Genomic DNA, 18,697 nt, shown 5'->3' with positions numbered 1-18,697 from the left:
AAAATCAGTGTTTAGAAGACTACTGTCCTCAAAATCAAGTAACCACCAACTAGTATTACCTTAAGTAGGTAGAAATACAGAAATTTTCTTGCCTGATGAAAGTTTTCAGGACTCTGTTCCAAATGTGGTGTGATTTGCAGTGCAGACTGTATTCTTCAATCCTAAACTGGCCAATCATCTGAGGTACAAATTGAGGTATAAAGATGATAACAAAGAGTTAAACAGAGGTCCCTTCTGCCCACATCATGAGACTTCTCCAAATTAAAATTACTGAGCGAGGTTCAAAGCCAGACCTGGATAACTCTGGCAAAAATCACTGGCTTACTAAGACATTCTAGTTTAGAGCTGCATATGGAACTTTGCAATGCCCATGACTGTCTTGCTTACCTACAGTGTCACTGTTACCACAAGCCCAACTTCCTTATTACTTTGTAAACTGCTGGGCATATTTTGGGACACCCAACACCAACTGATTTCTTGTTACAGTCTTGATAAAGTGTTTTATCTGGCTCTAGTGTAGCTTGCTTCAAGGTACAAGTCTTAAGTGTGCTCTTGCTAGAGAGGGACTGAAATACACCCTTGTCACTCATAAAAGGCTGAACATTTATTGTGAAGATACCACCAAAGCCACTGAACAGGCTTCTTTTCCTTCCCTTCAGTCTCCAGATTCAGTGCCCATAACTGTCCAAAGATTAAAATTGCATCATTTTTTTGTGATGCTTCCTGAATGACAAATACAGTGCTTTATTTTGGGACAGTCTTTGATTTAATATTAAAATCCAGCAATTAACTCATTGTTTAGTAATTTCTTTTGAAACTTAAAATATTTGGAAAGAGACAGCTCAAATAATGGCAAAATTTAAATGTGGTCTAATATTGAAAGAAATGGGCTAAGTATTTTTTTAAAATCAATGGAGTGATTGTGATGGCCAGCTATGTTGTAAATAGCGTTTCTTTGTCCATTCATTTGACTTTTAGCATTAGTACAGTTTCTTGGCTCTGTACATTTTCATCAGTGCAATCTCTTTTTGTTGTTTCTTCTTATCCATATATTTTTCTGATAGTTTTTGCAGCACATTTTATGGTACTGGCATCCTGATGCTGTCAAAAAAAATTATTAAATAGTTAACTCTTTCTCGCATTCAGACTATTAGAACAATATGATTAAAGTCAAGTGTTTGTAATGCACATTCATGAAAATACAAATATTTTGTTTTTGACAAAAGGAAATTAATCCTTTCTGTCTGTTGAAGTACAATGTCATACTCTTTGTTTATTATTAAAACTTTACATTGGTAATGTAACACTAAAAGTTGTAACACTAACACTTCAGTCTGTTTTCTTCTATTACACAGAGCAAATGTAGATTAAAGTATTATTTCAATACTAACTCATTATAAGTCCTGATACAAAATATTGCTGGAAATCTATTAGGTCTCTAAAGACTATCACAAGAAATTTATATGATTGACCTGTGCAGAAAAGAATTATTCTTCTCATGGCTCAACAAAAAGAGGAATTAGGTTTACTCTTACAAAATGGTAAAGGGTAGCAGTATGAACAGGAGACTACAACAAAACACTAAAACCAAACTAGCATTTAAAACATCTGTCAGAAAGACACTTGTGTCTGAAAATAGCAGTTCCCCTACTTGGGCTTTCCTAGATGTCTCAAAGAACACCCACAAAATTTGCACCCTATTCCTTCAGAGGAGCAAACCAGAAACAATGAGGATATTTTCTTCCTTCAGGTTCTTCACTGCATTTGTTTAGATTTTGTTGGGGTTTTGTAGAAATAGAAATCTTCTTCTATTAATCACTTATATGTGCTCATACCGAAAGGATTAAGAAGGAATACGAGGGACTACACAGCGCTAAGTCTGAGCTCTGTTGCATGCAGATTAGTAGCACCTGTCAAAAGAAATAGAATTAGCACATACATGTGAACATGTCTTAGTTTAGACAAGAGTTAACATTTTTATAGGACATCCAACAGATCTTAGGGTCAATATTTAGAGAAGAATGTCTCTGGCTGCTGTAAATGGTTTTTCAAAAAACCTTTCTGTAAGATCCCACAGGAGCAGCTCATAACAAAACCAAGCTATGGTCCAGAAGGTTTGGTCATTTCTTAGACCACCTGGTTTACAGAGAGGTGTCTATGAATGGAAGTTTCAAACCCTGATATTGAGACCTGTCTTGTAGCCATCAATTACTGAAAATAATCATATTTACTCTTGATAATTTATAGATTATTATTATTATTAATTGTCAAGACAAAAGTTGACAGTGAAGAGCTGAATTGACAGCAACTGAAACTCAGTGTTTACAAATGCAAGCTAATGAAAAAAGGAGAAATAATCCTGACTATACATGCATAAAAATGAACCCTGAAGAAGCTGATTTCTGGAGAAATCCTGGAATCATTGTGGAAGGTTTCTGGGTGTGTCCATGTTAGTACTTTAATTTGGATCACGTGCATGCTTTTGGAGTGAATCTCCCTGTGATCCTCAGTTACCACACCTCTGTTTGCATCACAGCATTGTCTTGGAGAGCAGTGACCACACTCCCTTCCAAAGAAACCAAACCAGAAAATGTGCTTTAGCTCCTAATGGGTGTCCAGTCCATGGGACCAGACTTCTGGCAAACAGAAGTTTACATGTTACTATAGAGCAATTGAGAATGAAAGAGATGATCATCCCTGTGTTCCTGGGGAACACGGTGCTTCCACCTCTGCAGTACTGCACCCACTGCCTGGAGACACAAAACTGGAAGTAATGCAGAGAAGGGCCAACAGGGTGGTACAGGGGATGGAGAGGCTGTCAGTGAAGTGACACCTTATGACAACTTTCTGCCTGGCTAAAGAAGTGATTGAATGGTATAGAAAAGACAGGTGGAGGATGTTTAGTTAAGTTAGAGATGAATGCTGTTTCTCATTGCACAAGGATAGATATGCAGCAAAGGAAATAATTAGGCAAGAGACAGAGACAACTGAAGTACTTCACAGTATTTAAATCTTGGAACTCTTTGCCATGGGATGTTGTGGAAATCAGAATTGTAAATAGTTTCAAAGAATGGCAAAACAGGTTCTTGGTGGATTGATCCCTTTATACTTTTCAGCACAAACCAATCTTTAAACCACTAATCATGAGAAGCTGTGAGGGCAGAGCAAGGGCAGCACTTACTCTATAGATGCTGTTTCCTAAGCATCGAGTACTAATTTCTGTTTGAATATACAACACGTTGAGCTAAGTGGACCTTTAGTCTGACCTCATATGGCAGTTCTTAGTTTTGTACTTACTACAGTCATTAAACAAACATAGTTATTGACTAAGGTGTTGATATGGTCTGCAGAGATCACAAACACATTTGCCTTACAAGCTGTGTCCCGGTACTCTAATTCCTAACCCTTGTCAATTAATATCTTTGCAAAACAAAGGACATACCAGAATAGTGGGTTCGGTTTCTACTTCAGAGCCCTCCGAGTCTAGATGTAGAATTATAGAATCATTAAGGTTGGAAAAGTCTTCTAAGACCACTGAGTCCAACCATTAACCCAGCACCACCATGTTCCCCACTAAATCAGGACCCCAAGTGCCACAAGCCTTTTGAACACTTCCAAGGGTGGTGATTCCACCTCTGCCCAGGGCAGCCTATTCCAGACTTCTTACAAGCTGCACTGTGTGGTACAAGCAAACAAAAGAGTAAAAGAGAGAAGGTGATGAAGTAACATTGAATCAAACATATGTAATAAAAATGAAGTTTTGGCTCCTTGTTGTAGCTCTGCTTAATAACTGGGGCTAAAGAGTTAAAGATAAACTAGAAAAAGTTCCATTAAATGTATGGCATGAGGCAAATGATTGAGTCAAAAATCATTTGGAGTCAAAAAACACTGGAAAGTTACATTAATGGAATAATACATTTCTGATGAACAAAACCAGGTTTCTCCTATGGGAAAAGCATTTCAGCAGCTAAAAGGGTTTATCCACGGCTTTCCCACATTATGGTTTTGGATGGAATCCATAGACTTCCTTAATACTGCACAGAATTGTCAATCTGCCTTACCTGAATATCCATCAAAAAGCCACTAACTTTTAGCAAACTTTTAACAAACCCAGCAAGTGGTTATTCTGTTGTTTGGGGTTTTTTTCCCAGAGATGGTGATTACTAATATAACGTAAACAGTCTCATTTCTAACTGACCAGCCTGACCTGTCAAATTCTTTCACACATACACAATGAACTTTTTTGTGACATCACTTGGCAGTCACTCCAACAAAGGACAGAGCATTGCTCATGTATCTTATTATTCTTAGTAATACGAGGGATCTTAAAATAAAGTGTGACATTGCATAGTTTTTTAAAAGACTACTTTGTAAAATTTGTTTGACTCTGCTAATGGATTTGCCTTTAAATGTTATGCAGTTGAAATTTGCTCTCCTGTTTTCCTTTTTTTGAGGAAGGGAAAACTTCACAAAATTAATACACTAATACATCTAATGAATTGGTCTTTCTGAAATCTTTTGTGATAAGTTTCAGGTATTTTAGCACAGGAAATCTGACAAGAAAGGTGCTGGAGAAATGCAGAGAAGTAGGGTTCACATGTAAGTAGAAGGCACAGTAATGCTTACAGGGCTTGTAAATGGGTTCTAAGAGAAACTGCAAAGATGTTGATCACAAAGAGTTTTGGTGATTAATGTAAGGGAAGAATAGCAGGCTGCAGTGCAAATGGGAATGTGTGAATTTTGGATGACACAGCACGGGAAGACCTTAGTTGATGTAAAGTGGCTGCATTTATCTACATAAGCAGAGGAAGTAGCAAACTTTTAGGTTCAGCAATGGTGCACTATAGCAGCAAAGCTTCAAATGAAATAGGAATATGACTCACATATCAAAGGCTATACAGGGAGGAGGAGGAGGAGAGAAACTTAGGATCCCAAATTAAGTACTAGGAATTAGAGGGAAAACTACATTTATGTACCAAAAATGATTTCACATGATTCCAGGGGAAATAAGCTGAAAGTTTTTGAAGGAATGATAAATACTGGCTGAGGAGGGGCAATTAGAATTTTGTGATTTGCCTGCAGTAATTGGAAGCAAGAGTCTGTAGTAGAGTCCAGGTGCATAAACTCAAGCTTTTTACAATCTGAAAATTGGAAAACTTGAGAAAAAACTTCCACTGTTGTGTTCAGTAAATATTAGCACTGGTTCATCATTTTCTACTGTGCTGACAAGTCAGAACCAATGTACTACAACAGTCAGAAGAGGAGATGGTAGAGATGATGATGAACTTGACAGTGTTGTATCCATGTGGTCACTATTACAGACCTTATGTTACTGTTTGCTGCAGATTAATACATGGCGGCATGCAGTGTTTGTACAGTCAGCAAAATACATCATAGTATGGAAACAGTGATAAAGGCAACAGGAAACTGACAAGAAGCAAAGAAAAAGTATTTTTTTTCTGGGGGTGGTTTTTTATGTGTGGTTTTCTGGGTATTTTGTTTGTTTCATTTTTTACAATGAAAATGCAAAATGACCACTTTTCTGTCTTTGTGTATAAAAACAGTGTGAGACAGGCAATTAAATAGACAGGCAGTTCAAGTAACAAAATTTAATAAGACTGAATGTTCCTCTAACTTACCTTTATGGTCTGTTAATGTCTTATGTGCAGTAGAAGCCCTAATCATCTGTACACTGATGATACCCAGAAGGTGTAACAGAAACACCAGATGAAGTTGTGCTTGATAATCTGTTTTTATATGTACCAAAGAAATAGCTTCTTTTTTACCTTGCACACACAGAAGCCCTCAGGTTTCTTAAGAAAAGAAAGAGGGTGAGGCTCTTGGCCAGCTTTTATGGCCTTCCTAGTGCTGCATTTTATTTGCCTTTTGGTGTCAAGAATGGTGATCATCAATTAACTGTGGGAAATGTGGGTCTCTAAGAGGAAAATATTTGAGTATCAATGTGCTGAGCAGCACTTTCAGAGCCCATGTGATTTGGATCAGCTCCTTCCTCTACTTCTTGCTGGTTGAGGACCTTCTGCAGCATTCTGTACACAATAGTGATGTGTTGGTGCTTTTAGGGAAGCTGAAGTGTAAATAAGCCATCAGAATACACAGCGAGCCGTCTGCCTGTGTGGCCTGATGGAACTCAGGAGCATCAGAGAGCTGTGCTCCTCCCCTGTCCTCTCCTAGCATTTGGAGGCCATTGGAAGGAGACTTTTTACCAGCAACAAATTACTTCCGTTGCCTTTCCCATGGACTTGCATCAGGTGATGAGTTAAAGCAGGAGTGCCAAGGTGGCCTTGCCATCTCTCCTGCTGATGTGAACAGTCTGTTGCACGTCATTTATCAAATGGATCAAGATAATAAAAATTACAAGCTCCAAAGACACCTTTTATTTTTTTCATTGTACACATCCCAAGCCTGGCATTATTATTCTCATCAATCTTTTGTTACACTGAGAATGTGCTTTCATTGAAGAGCAGCATGGCTCAACATGTGGACTACCAGTTGTAGTTCATAATCTCCAATGAGCTGCCTCTTGATGCCACAGGAAGCGTTAAGAAATTGCCAGAACTGATGGAAGACTGTTCTTTCTCCCAGCTGAATAGCATCTCCCCAGCTTTGTCATGGGCACCACAAAGGATGACAGATCTCTTTCCTGCATTGTTTGACCAGTCTGTGCCTTGCCTTTCTGACATGACATCACTTTCAGGATTTCTAGTGAGTGTGTCTCAGAAGCAGTGTCAGGTGTTGCAGTGGCACAGGGCGACCACTTACTGACAAGCTGCTGTGGGCTGTGATTCAAATTGTTTTGCAACTGTGCTGCTGTTAGGTTTTGTGCTTCATCCACTCATGTCAAACACCACTGACAACCTGCTCTGTTTAGAAGAAAGGCGGGGTCTCCTTTTAACATAACTGAACCTTGTATTTGTATCATGAATGATGCAATTTCCTCCCCTGCTATTAGCTGCTACTCACGTAGCCTATTTAGTTTAGAGGGAAATAAGGTCTTGATTACTGATCAATAAGAGATGTATATATATATATATATCTCTTTACATATAGTTTTTATATTGGTTATGCAGTCTGCGTTGCTGGTTTATCTTAGGTTACACAACCCTTGATTTTCTACAGTCCATTTGGAGATATACGTCCAAAGGACAGTTGACAAACCAAGGACAATATTTTTTATTGTATTTTTTATCCCCAAGCCACAAAGCAGAATTCATTTAGTTAACTGAAATAAATTCTGCTTTAATGTAACACTTTTCTAAGATGTCCAGATTCCCATATTAATTCTAGGATTTTGTGGAGCTCAGAACAGCTTTAACAGAACTTTTCCTAAATATCTTTCTTATATCATGTCCAGCTGCTGTTGCTCTTGTTACCACCAAAGACAGCCATTCCACGATAATCAGCATCTTAAAAAGTTGCAGTGTAATGGCAGTTGATCTTTCCAAGTGCTGGGTTAGACACCGAGGATGTTGTTTAGTACTGAGAAATAACCAAGATATGTTTTGGATGTACATTTAAATGTGTACACTTTCACAGGCATTGAGGGGATATCTGGGGGATTGCCTACAGATATTTAGTAGTTGATATATCACTTATTCAAGATTTGGAAAGTACTTGAGAAGTAAGCCTCAGGGTTAGCAGAGGAGCTGTGTGATAAGCCTTAGATCTCACACAAGAACTGATAGCAAGACCTACCTTTTCATTCCCCCCCTGATTATACACTAGTGCAATACGGCTTTGCAGAGACAGATACAGCCTGACTGAAGGAGGCAGAGGACGAACCAAGGCTGGTTTACAGTCATTTTTCAGGCTTTTTTTTTTTTTCTTTTGAAGTGACTAATCTGTAGCTCCTTTTCTGAGAAGGTTACATGAACCTGTGACTCAAACAGAGACATCTCTGAACAGGGTAAACCAGTAGCTGCAGCACTTCTGGGACAGAAACTGCTGACTGCTCAGAGCACGTTCCCCTCTGCAAACATGGTGGCAGCTGCTTTCGATCTGTGGCTTCTCACTGCTATTGTGTGAGGGAATCACACTCTGAGTTTCAAGAGCCACAACAGAGAGTAAGTAAAGCTGTGGCTCATTTAGGACTGGGTGTTATTTTAATGAGCTTAATAAATTCTATATAGGACTGAAAGTTTCTTTGGAGTTCTCAGTCCTGCAAAGCAGAGCTCTCAGTCTGACCTTTGAGCCTTGTACACTGCAGCGCTCTGAAAAACTGCACCAGTTCTATGCTGCACCAATTTCAGCAACATCAGCAACCCCAGTGGAAGTAGCTCACCCACTCTAGCAGCTGTTCTCAGCATCAAGTTGATCAGACATTCTACTGCAAAGGGCTTCCACTGCCATAGCTCATCATGGTCAGATGCTCACTGAAGTCCAGGAGAACCACACTCATGTAGAAACAAAATTATTTGCTTTGTGAAAGAAGTACCCACAGAAGATAAGGCGTTGGAATTTTGTTAACCAAACTCATCACATGATTGAAGCTGAAATGTTCATAAATGTTAATACTGTTCTTGTAAAGCATGAATGGCAAGGATTCATTCCATGTACAGTATGGACACTGACCTTCACAAGGAAAAATTCATTTCAGCAGCATTTATCTCACTTTTGGCCAAGCAGGGTGATGAAATGGTATAATTTTTTTTAAAAAGTACTATCACAGCTGTTTTCTGGCTATGTTACAATTTTATTAATGGATGTGTATTGTAAGTTATCTATACTTGGACAGTCTACTTTGGAACAGTCAAACTAAAAAATTGCTTTATAAAATTATTTCAGTGTTTAATACCAAATGCTGAGAAATATGGTAGCTATACCAAGAAAATTAAAAGCCTTAGGGCTAAACATTTTTAAGTGACAAAAGTCACTTAAAAAACAGAACTTCAACCAACTAAGTTGACCTTGGTTATTATTACAGTGCTGAAGAGTTTTGGTTGTGTACAGCTACAAGTACAGCACTATTTGAATAATTTATCAGAATATGCCTGTGGTATAAGGTTGTGACTTCTACTAATACAAAATCTGCAGCTTTTGATACTGATAATTAGGGAAATATCCAACATGCCATTGAAAATGTCTTTGGGTATCTAAAACCAAAAGATTCCTGAGGGTTTGGCCCTTAAGTGAAAATATTCACAATTTTCCAGAATGCTCCTGGGGCAAAAGGTTGTGTCTCTCTTGAAGGAAAAGGATGGCATCCTAAAATACAACAGGATTGCTGCATCTTATGGTAGATCTGTGCTGCTCATTTCTGTGTGAGTGTAGCTCAGACAAGCGGTAAATCTCCCATGTGGCATATGGATAAAGCAGTCACTTCGCCAGCAGGGATGTACAATTTGGGCAATACACACAGCCATTTCAAGATCATTCCTAATCCCAAACCACTTGTTCTATTCTGAAGGCTCTATAAGGAACTTCCTTGCCACTCAACTGTGCTCCATTGCTCTTCCCATCCCTTCATTTTGTGCTGACGGTGGTATTTCCCTGCCTGTTGCTAGCCTTGTTTTTGGGAAGTCCCCTGGCAGCCCTGTGTGCCCCTGCCCATTTCCAGCTCTCTGGCGTCCCACTGCCTCTCTCTACCACCTCATGCACAGGAATGCCTGGAGAATAAGACAGGCTGTCCACAGCTGACTCTACAGAGAACTTGGCCTCAAAACCAAGCTCAGGGTGTGTTTTTGAACGTCATGTACGCAACAAAAATGCTGCCAGGACCGGAAAGTGTCACTGATGTACGCCCTCTGTCTCCCTCACACTCGGCTGCCCTGAACCAGGGAGCTCATGTGCCACTAATGCAAATACTCACTGAATTTACCCCGTGGAGTTCCCTGATGATGCAGAACTGGGCTATTTCAGTGGAAATTGATTCACTAGTCATGAATTTCATTTGAGAAAATCATGTAATTTTTGGTTCACTGTCTGCTCTAAAGTGACAGCAGCTCTTTTGCATACCCCAACAGGCTCAGCAAAGTATTTAGTCAGTTTGAGATTGAGAAGAAAATGCTGTTACATCTTCATTTCCCAAATGCAGCTGATGGTGAATCACTTGTGCCTAGTAAATGGTCTGTCAGGTCAGCAAAATGAACCCCTTTCTTATTTTTGGGCACATATATCTAAAAGGCACTTATTCTTTGGATTAAAAATGTGAATGTACTTTGCTATGGTAAAAAAAAAAATATGAGACACTAACTGCAATTTTTTAACTCCTTACACTTTATTAATGTTTTTTGTGTCTGCTTTCATAACACTCTTAGAGTGTTCTGTTTCGATTTATTTAATTGGTCTTTTTGAATGAATGGCATAGAGTTTTTAAAAACCCAAACACTAAAAAAAAATTTCAGGTAAATTGTTAATTTTTTTATAGATGTGCATATTTCTTAGACAACTTCTTTTTAAGCTTTTGCAGTTATGTAGTATCATGATTCTAAATTAATTCAAATACATAGTTAGCATTTGAACTTTTTGCAAACGAACAAGGCTGTTGTTGTCCTGTTTCCAGCAGGGTACAGATCTATGCAGATGTAAAGCAGTTTGTAGACAGATGTGGGTAATTATATAGTTGTTTGCAGTGATCCAGTATAGCACAGTGAAAACGTCTCTTTGGCCATGTGACTGAGCACATGGGTACAGATTTAAGACAATAAGGAATAAACTTTTTGCATACCAGAAATAAAACTGGGGCACAGCACTGAGCACATCTTCCTTGCATTTAATTTTTCCATTTTTGTTAGTCAGAGTTGTGCCTTTTTAAGAGGAGGTCCATTGTTTTTCTAAGCAATAAAACTAAGAAAAGAAATTACTTATATTGTGATCTGGTGAATGCAGTTACTATAGTCCCACACTTCATAAAAGTGCTCTCTACCAATAATATACAAAATAATGATGAATAATGAATTTGATCAATAATTAATTTTAACTTTAAACACAAGTGATGAACCCTAACATTTAGGGTGAAGTTTCAGAATATTACTCTAAAAGCAGCTACAAAATTTTAGACAGAGACATCACATTAGCTCCCAAATTTTGCAGAATGTAAAGAAACACGGAGACCATCTGTTCATTATGTTGCAAACCATTTTGCAGGATTTTGTTTGGAAAATTAAATTAACTAAGAGATATAAAAAGTGCCAGTGGCTGGAAGTTTACCCTTCAAAATCAGAGTTGAGACACACTTTTTAACATTAAGGTTATAGCATTCTATTTATGGGACTTTGATTCACTACCAGCAATGGTGTACTTTCTGTGAATCACTTCAAATTAAGAAATGATGACTTTGTAATAATGTGGTTTAAGTAAATCAGAATTTGGGACCTCATGCAGAACACAGATGAAGAACGTTCCTGTGCAAGCCAGAATGGGTTCACTGGGTATAATTGTCCCTTTTGGCATTCAAATCTGTAACTCTGAGCCTGTAAGTAATGTCATGACATACAAATAAGCAAGTCCAGGCCCTCATACTGAAAAAGAACATGGGTTCCTCTTAACAGAGTGGCTCTGGGAGTTCTTTGGTGCCCTGGTATGAAAAACTTACTTTAGATCTGTATTTGAGTTTTAATCTATATTTCTTTGGTTTTTAGTGTTATCAAGACACTATATCCCCAAAGGTTTATAGCCATAGAATAAACATTTGTCAAAAAAGGAAAACTTTGGTGACACTGGAGAAAATTTTGTAATATCATATATCATTTACTCCAGAAGGTTGCTATTATTTTAATGTTTTGTTGTTTTCATATTAGATTATACTATACACTAAACACCTAAAATGCTCGAAACCTCAAATTCATGTATGCAGAGTCTGTCTCACCATTTTTTTTAGAACATTTGATGAACAGGATATTATTAGCTTTTTATTTTAAACAGTGGTTAAAAATCTATAGATTGAAGAAAGGCATGGTGACCAACTGTTGGAGAATGAGTTCTAGTGTGTGAATAAAGTGCAGATCGCTCTAATGGAGCATAAACTTCCAGTACTTTATGCTGTTTCAAGTAACAAGTGATAATAACAGACTCTAATTCTTCAGGATTACACATTTTTTTCACTGTACACACAGTATATTTAGATTATCACTGGATGCCCTTCATTGAACAATGCCCACAATTACTTACATAATTAATGTTGCTGACTTATGACTCTGTGACTAGAACGGTGCTAGAAAAGGGAAAGAACCATTTCTTGGGGATGGTTTATTAGCCCTTATAATTTTGGGGGCTTTTTATCTGTTTGTTTGTGCCCAGAGTCCCCGCCCCAGCCCGCATCCTCTTCTTATCACAGTTTGGGAGCCAAGCTGGGGTTTCTGGAGGGAGTTTGGGGCAGGGTGAGAGACAGCCCCTGCTTTCAGCAAGTTCCATTCAATACACGCTGCTGGTATCTCTGACCAAGCATCCATCCTGTTGTTTCTATGCGTTTTGCCTGCTTCTTTTTGGGTTTTTTGCTTCAGCGCTGTGACTGAGCTTGCCGACTTGGCTTCTTCTGCTGCTCTGCAGTTGGGAAGCCCAGAGCCAGTGCGTGCCCGCCAGGCCCGGGAACATCCTCTTTTCCAAAAGTTTCCAGGCGCTGCCCCGACCCTCCGCACAGCCGGAACCCAGAGACCAACCAGCAGTGGTGAGAAATCCCAGGGAGTCTCTCCCTGCCGTGTTTGCGATCCAGGCTGCCGCTGCCCAGTCCCACCATGCCTCTACAGCTGCTCCAGGGTTTGTGCTACTCTGGAGCTGTTTGGGAGGTCCCATGGTCCAGCTACAGCTGCAGAGCTTCTGCTGCCTCTTGCTTGCTGCCCCAGGTGAGCCTGCCCTGCCATTCCTGCTTGCTGCTTCTGAGGTTTCCTGCTACAGCTCCTTTCACTCTCCCGAGGGGGCACCAGGATCGGTTACCCAGTGGGTTCATAAAGGAAAGCCCTTCTCCATCCTGCCCGCCATTACCGTGTGGAGAAAGGCGGCCGGGCTCACGGCACAGCGCTCCCTGCAGGCATGGAGGAATCATTGCACTCCCTGCCCGGCCAGGAGCCAGCGGCGCCCCTGCCGGCCGTGCCCGGAGCTGCACCGAGGGAAAGCGCCTGTGGCCAGGAGAAGGCTGGGACTGGGTGTCTGGGGATTTTGGGATTAACAATCTCAATATCCAGCATTTATTCCATTTTAGTTTCTTTTAATAAACAGGGTTTTTTTTTCACTTTCACCCCCTGCTATCTATTTCTCTTATTGACAGAAGAAAAGGGAGTTATTGAAGCCCTTCTCTCCTTAGAGAAAATGCTTTTTCAGGGTGTTTTCTCCTGAAATTTGTCTTGAAACTGAAACCAAAATCATAAAATGCAGATTCTGGGGTAAAGAGAGCCTGAAAAATATCTTTGTTCCTTAAATATCTAATTTTTAATCATAGTTTTTAAAATACTATTTTAAAAATAATTGAGGCCAAATAGATTTTTTCTATTGAAGATAAATTGGACTTCTGACCTTTACAAAAAATTGAAGTGGCTTATTGATTGACTTGGACAGAGCTGTCCATTTTGATACATATGGTATTATGAAGAGTTTAAAAAATGAGGAAATACATCACCAAACAACTGGAAGTAGAAAGATTTCAGACATTCAGATTATCTTGAATAAAAATTATTTGATATTCTATGCCCATCAGAAGAATTTAATAAACGCCTCACAGTGCTCATCTAAGAAAGGAACATTTCCAGAAAAATGTGAGAGATATACGGGTGATTCAGACACTTTTTTCTCTCTTACTATCACCTTTGGAAACCTCTTTCCAGCCATTGAGAGAGAAACTGAGACAATTCCATCCATTTTCCCCCAGTGTCATCTAACCAGTATTTATCCTTACCCATGTCTAAAATATCTGCAATTCTCTCCAGAAGTAATTCACAGGTGCAAACTTGCATTTTAAAACCTTCACTAACTATTTATGATTGTTGCATTAATGGAATCAGCAAGGCAAGAACTGTAAAGATCCTGGAGCATACGGTGCTGCCTGTGCTGTGCCTTGTACTGCACAGTCCATGTGACATTCAGCAGCCAAGGGCAAGGTCTTTTCCAGAATAACACTGAATTTTTGCACAGCAAAACTAACATCTCTGTCTTTGGGGCACACCAGGCAATCATTAGCACTTTTCTGACAGACACTCTGTACTAGATTTTGTGATTAACATATTCTGAGCATTTCATTTCAAGAAGAAGTCAAACGTTATGGCACGCTACATATTAAAGGAAAGAACTCGCTCCTCTAAGCTCTGCCTGTAATGCTGCTAAATAGCAGTAATGATCATTAGTATCCATGTAGTAGGATAGGTTTACATGGTGTTTTGTAACTATGAAAATAAGATTTCAGAGTGGTAATTGGGGAAATATATACTCTCTAGGGAAATCCTCTGATTATGTAAAAACAAACTTGGTTTGTTTAAATCCTTCTTGCATGACCACAAAAGTTTCTTGTTTCCTTGGAATTGAAATTAAAAAATTAAATATGTGCACATCATGTTGAAATCTTCAAAACATGAAATACTAGAAAGCAAGATTAGTTATTCTAGATACCTTACATTAGTTATTAGCCCTAAAGATATTCCAAAAGGGTGAGGTTTATGTTCCTCCATTGGACTACAGCATATAAGCACATAAAATACATTATAAGCATAATAAAAGCAAAACTTTTCCCAATATTTATCAGTATTTCTGCTGAGCTACTAAGAATATAGCACCTCTCCATCGTGGGTGTTATTGTTTATATCTGTGATATTCTTTCTATGTATGCCTTTGTACACAGCTGCTCTTTGGAGAGAAACAACAGTTGAAGTGTGATCAGAAATTGCATATGTTATTCCAGAGCCATATAATCCAGCTGTAGTCTTTTTCCCTTATATTCATCTTGTTAGTTTCTTACCCCTCCCAAGTATGCCAGGAATCTTTTGGTCTTGTCAGGCCAATACTGAATACAGAATAATGCATATTCTGCTCCCAGACTGAGATGCAAGCAGTGAGCACCAGTACAAAATGCACCTATACAGCACAAGTTAATTTTGGGTATTTTCCCCGTTTTCTTTATGTTTCGCTGCAGTTCAAAACAGATCTGCTTTACCAAAATTTTTATTTTGTACACTGCTCTACATACAAGTTATTTCAATGCACCTTTCGCATTTTCAACACCACGTCTGAAATTACTTCACAGAGTGGGTGTTCTTTCTGGATGAGCCACATAAAAGCAAAAAGAACAGTTGAGATGGTGACAAGGAGTAGAAACACTAACTCTGACCTTGAAGCCCCATCTAAGCATCCTATCCTGCAGAACATTCTATTACTACCTCAGCACAAACCTCCAGGACAGGTACAGGAAACACAAGTATATTTTGATTAGCATAGTTCCTCTTAGTTTTGTGGTAAAGGTTTGGCAACTTATCCCTCTTATCCTTGTCTTTAGTTCCATCATATTGAATGAAGAGCAAATATACAGCTGTTGCCATGGAGCATGTTGTATGTTCACAGCCCAGCTTAGCACATTCCTTGTTCTGCTTATACCATGAATACTGAATGTTCATTTAAACACTGAAAAGACACTGACAAATTACTTCAGAATGCATCTCAGTATTAAAAAAATATCCATTTAATGACTAATAAACTATTTTTAACCTTGTGAGCAGCTGAACTTGGTCTTCCAACCCATCTTTCCTTTGTACATCTCAAAGAGTGGATGGCTCTTGCTGTATGACTGAAGGCCAGCAAACCCTGATGGTACCAAGTCAAAGAAAGTTGGAAGTTCAAAGCTGCTTGTGGGAAGCTCTCTTCCAGCTGCCTGGTGACTCTAAACTCAGATTAATTGAATCAATTCACACACACACTTCCACAACTTGCACAGAACTCAGTTTTCCAAATGGAAATGCTTTTCTAAGTGGAAAAGAACTGATAAAGAATTAGTAAATCATCAGTAAATATTTTAGGCAAAATGTATTACAGAATCATAGAATAATGTAGGTTGGAAGTGATTTTTGGAGATCATCTGATCCAATTCCTTGCTTAAGGCAGCACCAACTTAATTAGGTTACTCAGGGTCTTCCTCAGTCAAGTTCTCAATATCTGTAAGGGTGGATATTCCACAGCCTCTCTGGACATCTGTCCCAGTATTTGACCACATGTCTGGTTTGTGCTAGGCATGACAGCAGAAGATTATTATTGACTCACTAGAATCAGATTAATTAGCTGTCCAACTCATAAGAGTCCTAGAAGTTAAAAGTCCTTTTTGTAAACTCATAAATCATTTGCAAGTGGGATCTCAGTATTAAATGTGACTCAGAGTTTTGTTATATTAAAGTGGGAATTTAAGCTTCCATTCATGAAGTATCTGGAAAACAGTTTGGGTGCTGGAGCACCAATGTGCATTGGTCGCTGCACTAACCCTCAATTAATAACAAGCAGACAGCTGCAGCCTTCCCCAGCTCCAGTTTGTGACTGGCATAGTGCCACGGAAAGAACATACACTAGCCCAGTCCCAATGAGACAAATGTAGGGTATAAATCTCAGAAAAACCTACATTTATAAAAATATAACTGCCATGTTCTACGGAGGGACATGGAACAAAGCCCTTTGCCACATCACTGCTGCAAATGCATCCAGGAGCAGCCGAGGTATTCACACAACTGCCAAGTTAGGAATCTGACTAACAAATACATGGAAAATTTCCTCAGTAATATATTCACTACTTACATATTCAATACTGCTTCGAGCATAGGCATTTCTAAATGGTTCCTCAGCTTCATCAGAGTTCCAGTCTCACCCTGATGCTTGATGGGTCTGCACCATTTTGAGCAGAAGCAGAAGGTAGCTGCAGCATGGAGATGTGCACATGCCTCCACAGGAACCCTTGGAGTGATCTGGCAGGCATTTGGAGCAGGATGGCAAGGTCTGTACCTTGAGAAACCCAAATGTTGTTCCTTAGGACCTCCCTGAAAGGAGTCATGGATTCCAGTCTAGAGCAACCCCTATGACTGGAAGTGCTGCCTGGCTGGAAGTACTACCAACACTTGGCTGAAACCTTATTATCAAGAATCATGATGACCTGAAAGAACTCAGGACTCATCAGTTAACAAATCCTTGGCTTGAGTGAATTACCATGGCTGACAGAGGACTTGCTGAGATCAAGGAATCAAGGTGCCCATCTGTTGCCAAAGAGGGTAACCTGTAGTTGCCTCCTCAGCAGCAGCAGCAGCAGTGGCTGTGATGGCAGCTGCTGGGGATTGCTTTGCTAGAGGAGTTTCAGGGCAGTGTCTGTGCCATGCAGTGTGGTGTGCTCAGCCTGACTCACTGCAGACACTGGGACAAGCCCAGATGTGGCAGTGCCTTTCACCCACCCTGGAAGCAAACAGGCTCCTCAGAGCCCAGCTGATTGCTCCAAAGCACACTTCTGTTAGATCAATGGATATGCTTTCACACCCTGCATCTCCATGATTAGAGCACTGTGCCCATATTTTAAATGCAGATTCCTCATTAGCTGTGCTCTCAGATGGTTTAAGATGCATCTGTCTGTTGAACATTGACCACTTTCATAACTGCCTTTACTGCTATCCATAAGATGGTTTGTTCCTTCCAAGCACCAGTAGAAAGTTGGTTTTACACTGGGCAGAATTCAAATCTCAAACACAAATTAAATCTGCAGTGAAAACCAATGCAATAATTGAGGCCAAAACTTGGCTTACTGACCCTGCTCATCTGAATGCTATTTCTGAGGGGATAATGATGTATTCTTCTTCCTTTTTGACAATTACTCCTTCACAGATAATTTTTGAAATTTTCTGTGCCATTTTTCTGTGATGTTGCTGTGGTATCCTGGATACTTAGTTGTAATATCCTGTGCTCCTGTCATGCCATTATAGTTGCCTAAAGCATGTTTCTTTATTCCTTTTTCTGCTCTACCTTTCTTTTTGGCTCTTTCCTGTATTCTGCCACCACATTAACTTCATTTGTGTAACCAAGAAAATGAAGAATTCTACTGAATTCTGAAAGAAACCTTTGTGTTTCATGAGTTTTCTTCTCTTATTATTCCACTACTTTACAAACTGCTACTTCAGCTTTTCACTCAAAGGATCACCCCTCAGCCTTTTGTATTGTACAAAGTCATCTATTTTTAGCCACTTCCCTTTAAAACCTATCCCTGCATGGTATTATTCACAAATTTGACTGTTACTACTTTTGCTATATGGATGTTCCAAACCAGTTGCCCCCTATTCTAGTCTGGACAGAAAATACAACGTGGATATATAATTTATCTTTCTCATGTCACCTTACCCCTCTCCAGTCACTTATAATTTGGACAGGGTTCTGCATTTTCTCCTCCCTTCTGTGTCAACAATGGGGAGAGATTACTGTCCTCCATCACATTCAGACCTGTCATCTGGGGATTATTTTTGATTTTCTTTTCTGTCAGGTATGTATTACTGTTGTCCTAGTTCTGGCCAGGACAGGGTTAATTTTTGTGGTAGCCAGGAGGGGCATGGCTAGTACCCTGATGTTGTTCTACACCACCTCACATCATTGCTATGGGCACAGAAAGGGATTCTCTTCCAGGGAGAAGGGGTTTCTTCCGGATAAGAAAATGTGGTAGAGGGAGCTGTCTGGTATTGTTTACTTACAGGAAGTTTTTCTGTCTGAATTATTTATTTTCTTATTCCTCTTGTTGCTTTTACTGTAAATTTTT

General features: G+C 39.3%; 1 protein-coding gene across 1 annotated transcript in view; it reads left to right on the top strand.

Annotated features, from left to right (window-relative positions):
- Nucleotides 1-15,639: 15,639 nt before the first annotated feature.
- The window catches only part of CDYL2 (chromodomain Y like 2), a 38,624-nt gene continuing 35,566 nt past the window's right edge, over nucleotides 15,640-18,697 (top strand). The window contains exon 1 of the mRNA XM_033517169.1: nucleotides 15,640-16,906. The gene's annotated coding sequence lies outside the window, so the exon portion shown is untranslated. The remainder of the gene's footprint in view (nucleotides 16,907-18,697) is intronic.

Source organism: Parus major, chromosome 11, assembly GCF_001522545.3.
Source record: "Parus major isolate Abel chromosome 11, Parus_major1.1, whole genome shotgun sequence".
NCBI classification, from domain to species: domain Eukaryota; kingdom Metazoa; phylum Chordata; class Aves; order Passeriformes; family Paridae; genus Parus; species Parus major.
The sequence above is the reverse complement of the archived record's forward strand: the minus strand, read 5'-3'. Positions and strand labels throughout refer to the sequence as shown.